The 19,846-nt window shown below is 47.1% G+C and overlaps 1 long non-coding RNA gene across 1 annotated transcript; it reads left to right on the forward strand.

The window, feature by feature from the left end:
• The first annotated feature begins 223 nt into the window (after window positions 1–223).
• On the forward strand, window positions 224–19,309 carry LOC130682545 (uncharacterized). Its single transcript, XR_008995759.1, has 3 exons — window positions 224–290; window positions 17,685–17,831; window positions 18,867–19,309. It is a non-coding gene; the product is annotated as an uncharacterized LOC130682545 (long non-coding RNA).
• The last annotated feature ends 537 nt before the right edge of the window (window positions 19,310–19,846 follow it).

A 19,846-nucleotide genomic window follows, 5' to 3' on the forward strand; every position in this document is an offset into this window, starting at 1 on the left:
ATGAAACTCAGGCTCACTCTGTCACAGGACAAGGACATTTTCTCTCACTTCTTTTAAGTCCTGGTCACCAGGAAAGCAATCCTACAAAGAGACAAACAAACCCCTCACATCAACACCCAGAACAGAATCTTTCAACTTGGTTTCCCCTGGGTGACAAGCCGCCCTGTGGGTAAGTAGGGAGCTGCTTTGAGTTGTGACTGTGTGGAAATATCTGGCCCTCCCAGCAGCTCCATAAGCTCCAGGGGCTGATAAGTCATCCACTCTCTGTCTCCGAGGACACCGTGCGTATGGTAAGCACTCAATGAATGGGTGGAATTATCCCGAGTCAAGGATCCCAGGAGGCACTGAGTGGGTGAGTTGGAAAGACCAGAGGGTGTCAGATGAAGCTCTGCCCTCCTGGCCTTGTTCCCTTAAGTCACTCATCTTCCCGGCCCAGTGTCCTCATGCTTAAAACGAGGACAAGACCTATCTCTCAGGGTTGCTATAAAGATAAACAAGGTCCTGTATGTGTGGAAGCATCTAACGCAGAGAAGGACTGTGATTGACACACAGGAAATATTAGTTTGCCTCCCTTCTTATCCTTTCTCCCTTCCTAATGGGATTGGCCTCCTTTCCATTGAGGCCATAAAGCCTCTGATGGCGGTGACAACCCAACAGGGATGGCTGGTTGTGTGTGAGAGGGTGGCATTAATGCTGGGAAGTACCAACTGGTGGCATTCACTCACGACAAGCTCACTTGGTCTGGGGCTGCAGTGGGGATGGGGCATCCCATCCCCAGTGTGGTCATTGTCTCTTTGTTTTAATTGCCTTCCTAAGGTCTTTGTCCAAATGGAGCTCCCTGTGGACTACCCACACAGGGACTGCAGGGACTGTCCAGCATCAGCATCCTTAACAGTTTAGCATCATCCATTCCCAGAGGGTATAGTTTTCTTCCCTTCAGTATTTCCGGTGCTGCTGCTAGGAGTGGACAGATGAATTACACATGGGTACCCCTCTTGGGAGAACTCTCTGGAATACAAGGAATTAGCACCAGGGGCTGAGAAGAGCCCTCCTCAGGCCGGGTGCCTCCTGGGAAGACTCCATTTTGGCAGTCGTGCGCACAGGCATCCTCCTCTCCGACCAGAGCCTTGCTGCTTTTTTATGAGGACCTTTACCCCATGCACAGCCTCCCTCACTATCTGCTGTTCTGCTTTTGTTTCCTTATCCAGCCAGTGTAGTTTCTATGCTTCATGCCTTCAACCATTCTCTTTGCGGGCCTTCTCAGAAGCCTATCCCTTTTTCTTCCCTACCCCTCAACAGGCAAAACCCCATGCCTGGTTGTATTTTCAGTCTGCTTCCTCTGCTTCTCCAGGGGGACTGTTGGAGAAAAGCCTCACCTGGTTTTCACGGCTGCCCCCGGGATGCATGGGCACCGCCCACTGGGCTCCCACCCTGCCATCAGTCCTTAGAGCTTTCCTCACCCCAAATCCTCGTCCCCCACTGTCCCTCATGCTCCTACTTGGATGTTGACATCATCATCTGAGAGCTCCCTCAGCGTTTCCCGCCACGTTGCCAGCTTCAGCCCCCGCACCATCCAGCCATTCTCTTGTTGCCAGAGTGAAGGAGGCTCCACATCATACCTGAGCTCTCACCCAGGCTCCAACCTCCTGATCCACTGTTGTCTGAGTTTCTCTGGTCTTTGTCCCAGATTCCTGTGGGAAACTTCTGAAACCCTTGGAATTTCTTCAGTGACAGATAATTGTCTGACTTGTGGCAGGGCCACATGGTGGGGGCTTGTCACCAGAAGGATGAACTGTGTGATTCGAAGTTTGGGGCTTTGGGTCACATGGTGCCCGCCCCCTTCCTGGCCTTCTGGGAGGGGAGGGAGACTGTAGATTGAGTCCAACCATGTGGCCACTGGGGTAATAGATCAGACTTATGTAGTGAAATCCCGCACGAGCTCTGGAGCCTGGAGGGGCTTCTTGGGTGGTGGCCTGCCGAGGATGGGCCGGGAGGCAAGGCATCCACCCCACAGGGAGAGGCCTGGAGACTCTATGTGGTCTCTCAGACCTCCCCCTATATATCTGGACATTTGACTGGCCCTCCAATTGGTACCCTACATCATAAAATTATAATAATGATAGCATTATATAATGCAGACCTGAGTTCTGTGAATCTTTCTAATGAATGATCAGACCTGAGGGGGTCATGGTCTTGAACTTCTGAATTTACTGCCAGTCAGCCTGGGGACTCCTGCAGTGCGACTGACTCTGAAGTCGGGGCAGTCTTGCTGGGGACCATGCCCTTCAGTGTGTGGGGTCTGACCTAACTCTGGGTGGTTGTTGAGAGAGCTGAGTTGAAGTACCCCAGTCGGGGTTGAAACAGAATGCCCAGCTGCTCAAGGACCTTGCTGTTTCTCTTTCTCTATCATCTTGGACTTCTTACTCTCCATTGGCTCCTTCCACCAGGCCCCCTCATGTTTTGCTGACCTAAAACAAAACAAACCTGCTTTGTTTTCATGAAAGAGTACTTTCATGATTTCTCTCCCCACCCTCAGCCTCAGAAGTTTTGCTTCCTCCCACTGCTTGGTAGAAACTTCTCTCTTGAAGGCCGTCCTGTCCCCAAAGCCAGTGGATCACTTTCAGACTTTTTTTGTTTTTGTTTTTTTTAACTTGACTTCTTGGCAGCACTTTACGCAACTGACATTTTCTTTTCTCTGCATGCTACAACCAACCCCCTCTTGCCCCAGTTTCTGAAATACCACACTGGTTTGCCTTTGGCCACCCTGTTCTCAGGCTCCTGTAGAGCCTTCTGTCCATCACCTAACTACTTTAACTGGTGTCCACTTCCCATCATCCTCTTTGCTTTCTAGCTCCTGAAGGCTCACTATGCACCAGCTTCCTGGAGCGTCCCTGGAGCGCTCATTTGCTACTCCAACTCCACATCTAATCAATCAGTCAATTGTCAGCTTTGGCTCCTTCTACCTCCTCCATACCTCGTGCCTCTGCATTTCTGCCGGCTGCTTCTGTTGCCCCCTAGTTCAGATAGCAATCCCAGCTCAGCTCACCGCCTCAGTAGTCTCCCTGCTCCTAGTCATGCAAACTTCTGCCTTGTTCTCTACCTGAGTGAGAGTCAAAGTGATATTTCTAGAGCAGGTGTAGTTATGGGAGCCCAAGCCTAGGGCAGGTGCTGTGAATTCCTGTTCCACAAATGCATGCATGAATGCTCTTTCTTAAAACCTTTTAACAACAACAAAAAAATCTTTAACAGTTTCTCTTGGCTTTTAGACTCCATGCTCCTGGACACTCTCCAGCCCTCCTGGCCTGGTCCCTGCATGCTCCTTGCCTCTTTCACTGTAGCATGCTCACCCTCCCTCTTTTGGACGCCCTTCCCTTTGCTCAGTGGGTAACTGTTATTCATCCCTTAAATCTCAGCTTTCCTGGACCTTTTCCTGCTCTACCTGCCATTTGATTCTCAGTAGAGCCATCCCTACACATTCTCGGTGACACTTGAAGTAGCCAGTCTTAAAATTTTGACAATCTATTTGGTGTCAACTGGTATCATGTTATGACTGAATTTCTATTTCTCTAATTTTTAGCATCTTTTCAAATATTTCTTAGCCATTTATATTTATTCTTCTATGAAATGCATATACTTTTTCCTGCTGGATTATTTATATTTATTTATTTATTTTCTGGAGTTCTTTATATATCTGAGTAGCAATCCTCTGTGAGATGTGTATGTTGCAAATATTATATCCAAGTTTGTGGTTTTTCTTTTCACTTTTTAATGGTATCTTTTAATGAAAAAATTAACACTTAAAATGAAATCAAACTGATCTGTTTTCCAGTTTTTGTTTATCTCTTTGGTATCTTGTTTAAAAAAATCTCTCCCTACCCCCAAATCACAAATATATTCTCCTACCTTTTGTTCTAAAAGTTTTTAAGTTTTGCATTTCACATGTGTGTCTTTGTTACATTTAATTACCTGCCTGCTTTGCTGGAGAGAAGCTGTGGAGGACAGGCACGTTGGTCTTGCTTCACGCTGATCCCAGAGTCCTGTGCAGTGACTGGCACCCAGCAAGCCGCCAGTGACAGACTCAGCAAATGGTTGAGTCACCGAAGGTAGAGAGAAAGTGGTATGGGAGTTCAGAGAGAGAGAGGGATGTCTTTGAAAAGGTGGAGGAGATAAGAGTAGGAGAGTGGTTCTCTATCCTGGGTCCACACTGTAGCTCCCTGGGGGCCGTTCCAGTACGCCTTGGAGGGCTCCCCCTCCACAAGAGTCTCCATGACTGGTCTGGGCATCGTGATCCCCACAGACGGTCAGGGCTGAGAGCCACTGAACCTGGAGGCAAAATAATGCTGTGGGCAAGGCCTCAGGGCTTGCACACTCTTTAAGCCTGTGTTCTCACCTATGAAACAGGTGTAGCAACACCTACCTGCTACGGTGGTTGTGGGAGTCAAGGAGAAATGTGGTTCCTGGTATGATGCGTTCTTAGTACTTTGTAGTAGTGCTTCCCTCACCTTTCCTCCCTTCCTTTCTCTTCCTTTCCCTTTCTTTTCTTTTTCTTCTTCTTTCTTTTCCTTCTTTTTCAAGGAGGAGGTGGGATTTGGGCCAGACCTGGACGCTTGGGTAAGATACGAACAGGAGGCGACTGGGACAGAAGGCGGTTCAGGGGAGGGATTGATATAATGAGTAAGGGGACAGAGGAGGGAAGACACACCGGCGGGGAGTGAGCAGGCCACTTAGCTCTGGCAGAGAAGCGAGGACCCCACCAGGGTCACAGGTGGGCAGCCAGGTGCCAAGGGCTTGGCTTCTCAGGGGTTTCTGTGGACATGGCTGTCCTCCGAGACCTCCAGCTCGGCCATAAGTGAGCAAGAGTTCTGGATTCCTCTCTCTGTCCCCGTTGTTCTAGGAGAGAGCAGTGACTGTGTGTAGGGGCAGAGTAGAAGCAGAGTTGGGACTGGGGTCAGGGAGCAGGATGCATGAAAGAAGGCCTCTCTATGCCAGCGGAGGGTGAGGGTTTTGGTCCTGAGAGGGGAATACTGGGGTTTCAGAGGTGCTTGGCTGTGGTGCAGGGCTCTACCTTAGGGCCGGGTAGGAAGTATTCTGTGAAGAATGGCATGGAGGGTGGTGGTAAGACAAGAAGCTTTGGTCAGCTTCCTGAAGTGCCAGGCCTTTTAGATTGTCTTTTAAAAAAGCCATGTGGTGGTGGTACAGGACAATCTATCTGGGGAGACCTCCCTGCACACTAGGTGAGACCTCAACTCAAGAAGGTTCTTGACTCTGATAGAGAAAGAATCATGAACAGGCTGAGCAGGTACCAGCAAAGAGAAGTTTAATAAAGGAAAAGTACAACACAGTCAAGGAGGGAGTGCGACTGGGCTCTGGGGTTAGCAGCATGGTGGGGCTCGGGTTGGGTGGTCCTAGTGCTGGGGTTTAAGCAGGAGTATTCATTGGGATACACGGGGTTTCCTCGGAGTAGAGAGGGGATTTCTGGGAAATAGAGTGCCACCCTTATTTTGTCCTTGGCAGTTTGGCCTTGGAACTGCTGTGGTGCCAAGGGGTGTGATTTTTAGTGAGCTAGTGAGCATATAGTGTCCTTTGAGGTAAAGTCAGGGTTAGCTGCTCCTCCCTGATGGAAGCAGCCAGTTTTGGCAAGTATGTCCTCTATACCCTTCCTCTCCACATTTCCTGAGAACAGTTCACACAGACTGTTCAGAATATAAATTGAAACACCAAAAACATTGGCCAAAGTGCCCAACCCCCTCCCTGCCAGTGTCTGGCTATCTACCTGCTGTAACAGCGGGGTTTCTATCTGGGGTTCAAGCTCACCGGTTATCAATATAATTACTGTTGGGAGCTATCTGGGAAAACTCAAGTGAGTGGCCTGGCAGTTTTGTGTTGGTATGGGAGGTGGCATAGAATGGGCTCCAGGCTTGCATCTTTGCACATCTGGCATGGTCACTCGGCTGTGTTTTAATTTAGCGTGTTCAGGTTAGTGTGTCATAAATAGAACATGATAGTCCTGCCTAACTGGCCTCAGCCCAGCCTCCCAGTTCTTACTAAATGGTGCTCCCACTACCCAGTTCCTTAAGTAAAAGTCTCGGCACTCCTCCTGGATTTCTCCTGCCAGGGCCCCGCCATGGCCCGGCCGTGTACACCCGAGCTCTGCTGGCTTTGCCTCTGAAACAGGTGCCTTCTCTCAGGGCTGTGGGTTCCCTCCAGCCACCCCTTCGGGAGCTCCACCCTGCTTCCTTCAAGCAACTCCCCAGTTCCCTTCACTGGGCTGCCTGTCAAGGCAGGAATGGAAGTAAAGGGGAACCAGGAGATTTTCAGTGTAAACAATACAACTGGGTGGAGTTATATTTACATGTTATTCTCAAACATTTCATACTTACTTCTGAAACATGGATTCTTTCTTCACTTGCCAATTAACAGACTTTACTTGTTGACAAAAATCTGATAGCGTTAGTACTAAGCTGAAAGTTTCTGAACACTCGGCTTTAATGATTCTCATCATGGTATATGAATGTTATTCTTGGTAAAGGGTAACAGAGTTTTCCAAAACAAACAAATATGGGGTGTTCCCGGGAGCATGACTCATGGAATTAGATTTTTAGAGGTACCTCTGCTTGCCCTCTGGTGACTGTTAAAGACATCTGATTGCCGTGGGGAGTGTCTGTCCGTTGGTCAGGTCACCAAGGTCAAATGCTTGGCCCCTGCATTTCCTGCCCAGTTATTCCTCGTTTCCATTGAACTATCAGGGACCCCACTCTTCAGGGCAATTAACAATAACCAGATTCACAAGGGATTGATTAATAAGCTAGAATGCCAATGTATTATACTTATGGTGAAGGCCATGTTTACAGTAATTGTATGTAGTCAAGTGTAAATTAGGATTCCAGTTCTGACAAATACATAATGTGTAAGAACTATTAGGCTGAATATTTGAAATTTGGATTTTCCTAGAAAATCCAAGCTTGTGATGGCTACTGACAAAACTTTCTGGGGACCGTGATTCTCATGCCCCTAATACCAAAGATATGTTTCCATCAGACTACCTTACTGACACTTTTCTTCCTAAAACCTAGATTGGTTCCCCTCATTCCTTGGCCTCCATTCATTAATAGTTCCCCCTTTTTCTATTGAATAAAACACAGATTTATGCTTTCACAATATGGCTGAGTATAGATTCTGCAGTCTTCCTGACTCAGAATAAATAGGGCTTAAATAAAACAGACTTTCAAACACATTCTCAGACTCCTAGTAGAGAAAGGAAATCTCTAAATTCCTGCTTCTGTGCTTCCCCTATCCCCAGCATGAGCTTAGACCAGAGTGGTAGTTGTGTAGCAGGTAATTTGTCTCAAAGGCAGGCTTCCTCCCGGAGGGAAATGCTTCCACTGGTATTGGGATCCCTTGGGTGGGGTTGGGGGTGGGTGGGGGCGGGGGCTGGCCCCAGGGCATCTACCACAGTCTGGGACCTTCAAGTGGGTTCCAGGTTGTTTCCATTTCCCTGGCCTCCCCAGGAGAAGCAAACACAGCTCTTCTCTGGAGACAAGCACCTCCGGTCGCCCACGGACTGTAATCCCCACAGGCTCAACCATGTATGAGCTCACAATCAAAGCTTACCAAACGCGCAGAGCCACAAACCACGAATAATTTGAACTAAATTAGAGATGGACACCACCAACTTCTACCTTTGCCCTAACTGGCAGCTCTGGTATGGAGGGTAGGGGAAGAGAGGAGTTAGGATTCCAAAGTAGGTGCTCAGCTATGCGTGATCTGGTTGGTCTACAACATAAGGGAGATTGGGCCAATGAACTTCAAGGGGTGTGCGTTTATTGATCCTACTACATGAAGGGCCCTATGATAAGCATTGGAAAAATGAAGTTGAATAAGAACTGGTCTCTGAAAAGGAAGCTCACAGGTTTTGGGGGAAGGCAGACAAAATTATTTAATAATAATAATGGAGTGTTACAAATGCTCTGATGGAGGTATGTGCAAGGGACCAGGAGAGGGCCAGTTGGTTGAACCTGGGCGCATGGGAGAACACATTCATGAGTAGTAGCTGCTACTTGCCCTGGGTCTCAGGAAGGATGAGTTCACAAGAAAGGTGGGCAGTGTCAGTCCAAAGGACTTTAGGTAGGGTCTCTGCAGGGAAGTGATGAGAGATGAGACTGGGGAAGTAGGACAGGTCCATATTAAGAAGGACCTTGTGTGCCAGGCAAAGGAGATCCAAGTGACACAATCAGATTTGCATTTTATAAGTTCATTTTTTCACTGCAGAATAGCAAGGGCTGGGGTTGGGCCAGGCTCGAAGCAGGGAGACAGTCTGAGGGAAGTGAGGAGCCCCTGAAATAAGGCAGTAGTTGGGGGAGGGAGTAGAAGGGGCAGAGTTGAGATATTTCCAAGTAGAGTCAGAATGGACTTAGTGACCAAGTGAATATGAGCAGGGGTTGGGGAGGCAAAGTTAAGGATGACTCAGATTCTAGGTGGGCCCACTAGACTGGGTTATTTAACACCACCTGGCAACCAGTGGGATGATCAACTTTGTTTGTTTGCTTTGGGGAGAATGAGTTATTGGGCTGGATATATGAATTTGGTATCATTTTGGGATTCACAGGTAAATCTCTTAGACAGCAGTTGAATATGTCTGTCTGGGCTAAGGAAATACAAAAAACAGTTTGGCTGCTGGTGCATTTAGTGGTGGTTGCTGTATTTCCCAGAACTTAGAGTAAGTAGCTGAAAAGAGAAGGCCCCCCTTCAGGAGCTGGAGGAGGAGCTAGGAAAATAAATGCTCTCACTTCTCAGCCCTCTGCCTTCTGATACCCAATCAGTTCCTCCTGCTGACTAAACCCAACAGCAAGGGCGCCTGGTGGATGCAGCCCCTGTGGTCAGCCTCCTAGGCACCAGAACAGGATGGAGAAGGGCGGTAGATGGACGGGGGGTTCAAAAGGAATATATCCAGGACAACTACCATCTGAGGGCACGTAGTGCAAGAATAGTCAGTAAGGGAGACTAAGGAGCCAGAGGCTGGAAGAGAAACCAGGTGACTCAGAAGCCAAAGGGAAAAGAAAGTGGAAATGGCCAATGGTGCCCATTGCTGCAGAAGCCAGGCAAGACGTGGGAGATTCCACTGGATTTGGCAGTGAGGAGACCTTCACAAAAGTGGTTTCAGTGGGGTGGTGGGAATAGGAGTCAGCCAAATGAAATGGATTAAAAAATAATAAGGATTTTCATTTCTAGCAATATGGATGATGAGTTGTCTAGGGCAATTTCTCCTAGTAAAAGACATCAGAAAATTTTGGATAAATTGGTTTTAAATAAAATATGTTTTAAAGTGTGACTGAGTTGACAGGAGAAACAATTTAAGGCCAGATACAATGGGACAATTACTCCACAGCTGTGGTTAAGCACTGCAGTTGGCGAAGAGGAGTTGGTTTGTTACAGAGGAATAATTAGAAAGATGGTAGACTCCTCAGCAGTGCTAGTGAAAGCCAGAAATAGTGCAATAATATTTTCATAGTAATGTGGACAAATACTGCCAATTTAGAGTTGTGTGCCCAGTAAGACTATCTTTCCAGAACAAGAATCTATACAAAGACATTGGTGGTTAGAGGGTTCATACTAAGAGACCTTTATGCAAACTGTTCTCAAAGGCTGTCCTACAGGTAGGGGAGATTGACCCCACTTGGAAGTCCTGGGACATATGAAGGGATGGTAGGCCAAGGAAATGGTCAAGGAACAATTATAAACTGTTTAAAATAATAATAATATTTGTGATTTGTGAAGGTCAAATGGGAGAGATATGAGTCCCAGATGCCGGGCGTCAGGCAGCACCCAGTCCAGGGCCTGGGGCATCCTCTTTGTAGAGTGCTTGGCTGGAGAGGCCTCTTGCAGAGCTAACTGCACACTCTCACAGGAAGGCAAGTGGGCAGGCACGTACAGGCGGGCGCCTTGCCACTTCCCTTTACAGCAGGACCACGTCCAGGCTGACTTGGCTCTGTCACGTGGGAAAACAGGCTGTACTTGGCATGCAAAGATAAAGGACTTGGCGAGCCCATCAGTCCATGACCCTGTGCCCAGACCACAGACATCCACAAATGCTGGCTCTGCCAAGGCTGGCCTCAGGGCGAGCCTGTCATCTTTCACCCACCTGTGACACCCTCCAGCTAAAAGAAGGCTCCCCACTTCCTCTGGCTCTAGCCAGCGGATGCCCCAGGCCTTGGGACAGGCTCATGTCACTGACCTCCTTCCGCATTTGTTGGCCTTCCTCCCAAAGCTGGACGCACAATGGGGGAGGGGAGGCTGAGTGGAGGTTCAAGAGCCCAGCCACGGGAGCCCAGACACCCAGCCTGACCAGAGAGGCACCTGGCTTGACTCACTGCTTACGTGCTAGATCCTTGTTGTGTTGATTCATCCCTGTTTAATCTTATAAAATCCTCTTTCCTAGGACAGAAGGAGCCTGGGGCTAGCTACTTTCAGTTTATGCAAATTGGATGAAAGGGGTGAGGAGTTCGTTCTAATGGTCTAGGGGGAGGCACCCAGCCAGAGCTGGAAGGCTGCTGGCTCTGTGGCAACTTGTTTAGAAGCGTGAGCCAGACGAGGGGCTGGGCTTATCCCAGAGCAGAGCCCGGCACCCCTCGTCTGGGCAGAGAGCGCTTTGCAGAGGATCCTCCCCTCTTGGCATCATCCACTCTACCTGGCCACAGCCCCCATGCCAGACAGGAGTGGAGGCGGACTGCCCGCCTGGGAACTTGTGTCTTGTAGATGGAGAGAGACATGCACGCACCCCTTAGCACACCAAGAATTGCCAAACACAGGCTGCTTAACGACGCCCTGACGTTTCCAAGTCTGAGTCGTAAGAATAACGGATGTAGGGACCTAAGCAGGGACCTGGTAGGGACCACAGATGTTGGGGTATCCATGAAGGGGCAGTATGGATTAAAGAAAAACTGAAGGAAAGTCACCACTTTTGTATCCAAAACAAAGCCTCCCCCCAAATCTCTTGTTCTGTTCCTGGAGAAAAGGTCACTGCTGGGCTCACCGTCTGCTTGAGTCTGAGGCTGAAGCCTTTGCCTTCAACAGCCTCTTGAGGTCAGAGGCTGTTCTGTTCTTGCTCCCTTATTTGAGCTGCAGTGGGCACTTGCTGGACCCATAGGAAATCATAAATTAGGAGGGTGACTGCCATGCGGAAGTGGCCTCAACAGCTGCAACTGGCACATTGGAAATTGTTTGCCTTGTGATTTATGAGGCCGGACAGGAAGGCTCCCTTATCCATGGAAGAACAGAGGCTTGTGGTTTGGCATTTTTTTTATGTTGATAAGGTGGGAGTTTTAATAGTTGAAATACACACAATAATTGTTTTATTGATTTGATTTATTGATCCATGCATTTTATAGCTCTCGACAGCTTATCAGGAGATCCTCTTTAAAACATCACAACCATTGTGTTCTGTTCAGATGAACCTGACTTTTCATTCCACCTGTACCTAAAATAGGACTCCTTCCAATATGATATGCCACCCACAGTAAGGGAGTCCCTGAATTATTACTTCTAAAGTGAACTAGATGGTAGCAGCTACCATGGACGGAACGTCTCCTATGTGATGATTCCCCAGTTGGTCACCCTCAAAAGGTCACCCTGGGGACCTAAAGACTGGGGACTATTCCTGCAGACCCTGAGAAGGAAGGGAAAGCAGTAAGAAGAACCCAACGTAAAGGGATCACACACGATGGGCCTGGTCCTCATCAGAGCCGGTGATGTCCCTTTACTGGTCTACTCCCACCACTCTGCTGGTTCTGCAGTGGATCAGGCGGGATAACTGTGGAGATCTCTTCCACGCCCTCCGCTGGCCCTACCCTTAGAGCCTCCAGGTGTTTCTGCCATATAACTGTCTCCCTCTTCCAGATGAGGAAACAGGCATCTAAACACATAACTATGTTTCCCCAAACCAGGCAGAAGTTCCCTTCTCTAACCACAGTTGGCACTTTTTTACACCTTTATTCCATCTCAGATTTCTCCTCATACACCAGTTGTCTTTGCAAAGTGAATTTTAAATAGTTTAAGGGGTGAACTCAAAATGAGATGAGGGTAGTCAGGGAGTCGAGCAGGGCTTTAACATGAAAAAAAGTGGCCACCAGCCACTTCGTATTTATTATTTCATTTTATCCTTATAGCATCATTAGCATCAGCTATTATTGTCCCTCCCATATATAAACCAGGGTTGGAGGAGCGAAGTGATTTGCCCAGGTTCCTGTGAGTGGGCAGTTACAGAGTCAGGATTTGAACCAGGTTCTTGTCTTAAATGCTTCTTTGCTACCACGCTGCCTTCTCAAGCTTTGTCTCTGGTCATTCTTAACAGCCACTGGACCACATCAACATGAAAACATATGGAAAAAACAGCAAAAATAAGCCAAAACAAAGCCTTGGTCTTAGGAAGCATTTGTCTTTCTGTTGAGTCATTGGCCTTGAAAAATAATGAAGGATCACAAAAAATAGACATCAAATTAATTTTGTACAGCAGTGCTGACTGATAGAAGTTTAATTGTAAGTTGCAAATATGAGCCACATGCGGAATTTAAACTTTTGTAGTATGTACATTAGAAACTAAAATGAAAGAGGCAAAATTAATTTTAATATATTTATTTAATCCAACAGATCCAAAATATTATCATTTGAATACATAATCAATATAATAATCAATTATTGATGAGGTTTATTACCTCTTTATTTTGTATTGTATTGTATTTATTTTGTATTGATTTTATTTATATTTACCACATCTTTGAGATTTGGCACGTGTTTTTTACTTTACATTTTAAGGTATCAATAGCCACATGTGGCAAGTGTCTGCTCTACTGGAAACATCTTTTAAAATAAGTTTGCCATGAAGGTGTTCTTCTGAAAAACGGGCACTTCATCATTAGCTAAGCATATTCTGGAGGCTTTTGTAAACAGATCCTACATTTACCTGAAAGCTCCGAAAAGCCCCACGTGGTCACCTCACCCGTGGGCCGCACTGCTGTTCACCCTCCTGGCAAGAGACTCTCTCGCGCCACCTCGTGGCCGGAGGTGGCCGCGTGCCCACATTTCAGGGAGCCCCTAGGTTCACCAGTTTAGACTCAGTTACAGACCTTAGCAAAGAAAAGCCAAAACTCAGTAAAGAAATAGGAAAAAATAGCCACCAAGTCTGAAAGTGTCATAAGGGAAATCTGGCATTTATTGCATTCAGCTCCATGTGGATTCCTTGCTTCCACAAAGAGTGCTTATATGGGCTGAGCACTATTCTAAAACTGAAAATGCATTTTCAGATGTGCATTTTTAGTGTGTTTTGTATTAAAAGATAGTTGATATGACATTTGCTGTGATTCATATTCTTGGGGGTAGGATGCAAGATTTTTTGAGGTCTGGGTTGTAGCATTCTAGAATGCTTGGAGAACCACTCCTGACGGAAGGAGGAAGGTCTGGGCTGCTGTCTGGGCTCGGGTGGACTTGTTGGACAGCATTGAAATTGGGGAGCCTGTGAGGTGCTGCCTGGGGCAAAGCCACAGCTGAGGATGAGGAAGCAGAAAGGCAGCTCTTTCTATTCCTAAGAAGCTAATGGTAAAAATAACATAAGTATTTATTTAACAGTGGAAATCCCAAACCACAGCATTAAATGTTCCCATTGACATTTGGCAATGTTTTCCACAACTGCAAGTTTTCTAAGTGGAATTTGGGCAAGATTTTGCATGCCATTGGAATGAGCAACATTATGGAGAACATCTTCCTTTGGAGCTCCCCCTTAGGACCTACGTCAGTCCCACATGTGGCACTGGAATGCTTGGACTTGGATCCCACCTGCCTCCAGTGTTCCCAAGATAAATCATTTAAGTCCCATCTTCTCCCCCTCCTCCCTCTTCCAAGTTCTTTTTTTTCACAAAATTCAAACAACACAGAATTTGTACAAGACAAAGTCCTTGTCCCCATTTAGGCCTCCTCATCTCAAAGGTGCTCCCTGATCCCACGATAGCCGTACTGTCAGTTGGTATCTTTCTAGGTTAAACCCTTTCCTTTGCATGTATTCATACATATGTACTCCGCACACTTTCTTTTTTTTTTTTTGCTTAAATGAAGTCTCACTCAGCTACAGTATTTTCTTTTAAAAATCAGCTTTATTGAGGTATGATTTATGTACAATGAAACATCCATTTTTAAATATACAGCTTGGTGGGTTTTGACAAATGAAGACTTGTGAAACTCAACCAAGTTTTAGGGTATTTCCTCCCTCCCACACCAAATTCTTATATCTCCTTTGAGCCGACCTCGCACCCCATTCCCAGGCAACCATTTATCTACTTTCTGCTATTGCAGCTTCCATTGGACCTTCTACAATTTCATATACATGGAGCCATATGTTGTGTAGCCTTTTGTGTCTGGCTTCTTTGCTCAGCATACCATTTCTGAGACTTGACCATATTTTTGTGTTTGTCAATAGTTAATTCCTTTCTATTGCTGGGTAGTTTTTCATTATATTGGTGTACCACAGTTTGTATATTCATGGACTGCTGATGGAGATTTTATTTGTTTCCAGTTTTTGGCAATTTTGAATAGAACTTTTATGGACATTCATGTACAAGTCTTTGTGTGGACTTATGTTTGCATTTCTTTTGGTTAAGCAGCTAGGACCAGAATTGCTGGATCATATGGCAAGTATATATTTACATTCTCTGTAGTGGTTATGCTATTTTGTATTCCCTCTGGCATGTGTGAGAGTTCCAGTTGCTCCACATCTTTACCAATACTTTTTGCTTTATTTAATGTTAGACATCTAAGTGAGTATATAGGGGCATCTCATTGTGGTTCTAATTTTCTCCTCAGGATGATTAACAATGTTGAGCATCCTTTCATGTGCTTATTGACTATTCATATAACTTCTTCTGTGAAGTTTCTGTTCAAATTCTCTGCCCATTAAAAAGATCTGATGGCTTGTCTTACTGTGTTGGAAGATGTGAGATAAATTTTTATATTGTTCTCTGTCCCTGATTTTTGGCACTGAGCTCCTAAAACCTTTATACATTCCTAAGTGAAGATCACTAGGGACATCTTTTGCTCTATTAGGGTGACTCTGAGCAGGTTCCTGGAAGGTTTCTGGTTGGGAGCTGGTCACCAGACAGACCAAGCCATGATTAGAAGCTTGGGATTTTCAGCCCCCATTTCCCATCCTCTAGAAAGGGAAGAGGTGTTGGAAATCGAGCGAATTATTGATGATGCCTATGTGAGGAAGGTTCCGTGACAATCTCAATAGTAGGGAGTTCAGAGAGCCTCCAGGTGAGTGACTGCATCCCTACCCCAGGGGTGATGCACCCCAACTCCACTGGATAGAAGCTCCTATGCTGGGAGCCCTCCCAGACCTTGCCCTGTGTATCTTGTCATTTGGCTGTTAATCTGTACCTTCATCATATCCTTTAATAGACTGTCGTATGTAAGTGTTTCTGTGAGTTCTGTGAGCTGCTCCAGCAAATTAGTCAAACCTGAGGAAAGGGTGTGGGAGCCCTCGATTCGTAGCCAAATCAGACAGGAGCTGTGGGCCACCTGGGGACCTACTTACTTGTGACTGGGATCTGAAGTGGGGGGTAGTCTATTGGGACTGAACCCTCAACCTGTGGGATCTGATGCTATATCTGGGGAGACAGTGTTAGAGTTGAATTGCAGGACACCCAGCTTGTGCGACGGAGAATTCCTTGGTGAATATGTGTGTGTGATCACCCTCATCTATTATGATTGGGTCTTAGAATCATTACAGGAGAGTCCCATATTTAATTTTTTATTCTTTATTCCATAGACAAGTCTTTTGTCAACTGTAATATGTCTTGCCTCCTCCTAGGACTGGGAAGATAAGATAATGACTAGGAAAATGCTATGCAAATGAAGGAGCATAATTTAAATATTATTCATTAAGGCCGTCAAGTCCTTCCTGTTGCGGTCGCTGGAGCTGTCTGCTCCTTCCTGCTTTTTGAAGCCGAGCGCCACGGAACCACCCAGGTTGTCTGTGTTGGCTGCTTAGTTAATCAGAGGGTTTTTTTGTTTGTACTTTTTGTCACGTCATTCTAATTTGTGACACACAGTGAACCACAACGTGTACTTTCGGGTATGACTCTGGCCTGGGAACCAGGGGTGGTGTGGAGTGGGTTTCCGGGATTTTGCAATAACGGTGGGTTTTGCTGGTTTTATTACTGCATCTTCTGTGAACTGAATTCATGGAAGCAAAACGTCGTGCAAAATACCTTGAAGACTTTCTCCACTTCTTGCACTTGGTTTCTCATAATGTATGGTTTTTACTTTAACTTAAAAGCCACTTAAGGCTTATTGAGGAGATTTGGAAACATAACCTAGAGAGAAAAAATTTCCAGCACTCCCGACCTCTGCTGTTTTCTTGCAAAAGTAAGCTTCATTTTTCTGTTCTGATTTGCACGTTTTTGAGAGCTGGCCTTTTAAGTGCTTGTATTCGGTCTGTAAATCCTCAGAGCAAAGATTGATGAGCCAAGGTCCCCAAAGCCTTCGGGAAGTGTGAACTCCAACGGCTCTGTCCTTGGAATCCCGGGAGGGCCCTTGGCCACAGTCCACACACCTAACCAGGGAGGACAGTTGGCCCAGCAGATGTCATTATGTGCACATGGTGGGATATTTGGGGCCCGTACCTGCCCTTCTGTTAATTTCTTTATTGTCTCTTATTTTGCCCTTTAACAATTTGATAAAAAAAACTAGACTCCAGTGGAATAAGATGCTGGCTAAGTATTTCTCTTACTTAGGAAAGCAATGGGTAGCAAGTGCTGTTGGGTTTACACTTTTTATGGTTATAATATACTGTCAACTCCTAATCCAGGGTTGTCCCAAGACAGGTCTCTGTCTTGTTTTGTTTCTCCTCTTTTGTCTTGGGGCTGATGGCTTGTTCCAGTCCAGTGGTAAAGAAAGATCAAGGAGCTTCTGTGATTCTTCTTCCTCAAAACCCCAGAGGGGTACCTGCTTCGCTCCAGACCCTGCATCTGCTCCAGGCTTCAGGTGCCCTCATTCTCCTTGGCTTCAGCCTTCTAACACATCTTCAGCTCAGCCCTTCTCTACAGACCCAGCCTTCACACTGCCATGAGGGGAGCATTTATAAAAGAGAGACTTGAAGCAATACTCTGCCTGGAGGACTATGTGTGACATGCGGGCCCGGAATGCTCTGTGCCAGCTCCCGAGCCTCAGCTCCAGGCTTCCAGCACTGAGGCCCAGTCAGACGGAAGGACTGCCCATGACCAGGACTGGCCAGCTTCTCCCTTGTCCCTGGACCTTGCCTTTGCCACTTTGTCTGCTGAAAATGCCCTCCTCTCTCACTTCCCCTTGCTAGCAGGTGCCATGAAAGCAGGGGCACTCGATTCCTGGGAGTATCTCTAGCACTCAACTTAGCACCTTGCATGCACAAAATACATACGCTTTGGACAAATGAACTATAAGCTGCCCGGTCAAGATTCAGGCGGCCCAGTGCCGTAGATGGCCATAGGCACCCTCTCCTCCTGCAGGTGGGGTTTAGAGATGTTTTCTGCAGGTCTGCCCAATTGTCAAGAGACCCAGAGGCACAGAAGCTTCACCACAGTCCTGGTGACTGTCTTCATTCAGCTTCCTGGGTTGCTAGATTTCTGGATCTTGGAGTTGCTCTCTCCTTTCTGCTCCCCCTGCAGGGAAACCCAGGGAGGCCTGGGCCCAGGCCGTTGGCAGAGCCTGTGTCTTCCCGGTGCCTGCTGGTTACAGCCAGTCCTGATCAGGATTCCTTTCCCCTTTTGAGATGACTTCCCTACTAAACAGCCCAGACACACTTTCTGGGGCAGGTAAGGCGAGGTCCTGGTTATCAGAGCAATAGAAGGCCTTTATGGAGAATGCGAAAGTGGAAAGTGGAGGAATATCATTATTAACCCCACCTATCAAAGGCAATACTGTCTACATATTTTAGCCAGTTGACACATCTTCCTTTTATTTTAGCAGGACTCTCTGGCCCAAATGTTTCATGTAACATTTCTTACATGAAAGTAGTCTTCATTTGGGTGCTCTTACTAAAGAGAATCATAAAATAATTTAAAAATGAGATGGAAGGCTTACAAAAGGATCACTTTTATGAACCTCGGACTTGGGCCCTGTGGCAGTCTACTGAGGAGAGGTGACATAATCCGTATGGGACTAAGGAAACAGGGAGGTTGGTGCTGGGAACCAGGCCGGAGACGGGAGGAGGCTTCCCGAGTGAAACCAAAGTGAGTTGGCAGGCTTGCAGCCTTTAGGCGTCCTCAGCCAGCCACACACCTGGACTCCTGCGTGGAGGCAGCAGGAGGTTCCCACACCGGCCAGGGGAGGAGAGAAAGCTTCTTAGGACGGTAGGATGGAAGTGCGCTCACAGAGTAGTGTGATGACATAGTCTGGGAACCTCTAGACTTCCTGGGTGACTTTCTTCTCTAGCCACTGGAGTGTTGGGTGGGACTTTCTCAGCCATGCAGCCCACTTTTGGTCTCTGTAACCAGGCCTGGCATCCCCTACTGCTAGGGCCTTAGATGTGGTGTCCTCTCTGCTTGAACTCGATCAACGAATATGTATTGAGTACCTTTCACATACTACACGCTTTATTTAGTGTGAGGGTTTGGGGATAGGATTTGGTGGCTGAATCTTAGTACATATCTCTTTAGTCTTCTCGGGTGCCCTATAAAGGAATCTATATGTGCAAATAACAATAGTTTAATAGGGAACAGAGGACTAATTCTGTAAATGGCTGGATGAGCATCTGACGGCACCCTGATATAGGCTCCTAGGATATCTGAGTTGGGGGTGCCCATGGATAGGCTCAAACCTCACTTAGGTTTCTTCCCCTCTGAATCTAGATGGCTGGTGAGTGAAACAGCACTCACAAGCCAGCGACGTGCATGGGAGCTGTTTTGAACAAAGGGTGGTGGATGGCTGGGCTTCCTCCCAGAAGGCTCTTATCAGGTGCATTTAACTACCTGGGAGCAGAAGCAGAAAGAAGAAAGGAGCCTGAAAGGTGAAATTATATGGAGGAAAAAAATGGTGAAATAAAAGGGGTTTTAAAATAGAGCTGGAAGGCAGGGAGGCTGGTCGGAGGTGGACCTTATGTATGTCCTCCCTGGGGGGAATATAAACTCTTGAACTGGGCCAAACCACAAATATTCCGAGGGCTCTGCACGAACATCTATCTGCATCTTGCTACATCCTTGCCAGGAACAGACTTTTGCTTAGTGACAGCCTTAGCAACCACTTGTGCTCAGCCAAGATCACTTTTCTCCACCAATACCAATCAAGTATACAAGTGTTCCCTTTTGTCTTTAAACCCCCCTGACTTTTATTCCCTGGGGGTTGAGAGGGGGGAAATTTGGGTTGCTGCCCCAGTCTCTGCTCCCCAAAATGCAATTCTGAGACCCAAATAAATGCTTTTGCTTTCTTTCAGCTCTGCCTCTTTTCTTGGTCCAAGCAGGATGGCTGGGCCCTCTCTTACCGGGGAGGGTATGGCCAGAACCTTACGAACCATGCCCTTCCTCAGAGTGCCCCTCAAGAGCAAGGGAGCCCACCCTGCCTGGGCACAGAGTGGTCATGGACATGGCTACAGGCCATCAAAGTACCCCCTGCTCCCAGCGCCCCAGTGCACGTCCACACATCCGATGAGTGACGTCTGCTATTCCCAGGAGTGGGGGAGATGGGACGTGGTGAATGCTGGGCACCGTTCTGGGAGGGCTCCTAGGGCAGGCTGAGGACAGCCTTCCTTGAAGAGCCAATCCTGAGCTGGAACCTGAACAGTGAGGTGAGGAGGGCTGGCAGCTCCCCAGGGCGTGCTCCAGACTATAGTCAG

Source organism: Manis pentadactyla, chromosome 2 (assembly GCF_030020395.1).
Source record: "Manis pentadactyla isolate mManPen7 chromosome 2, mManPen7.hap1, whole genome shotgun sequence".
NCBI lineage: Eukaryota > Metazoa > Chordata > Mammalia > Pholidota > Manidae > Manis > Manis pentadactyla.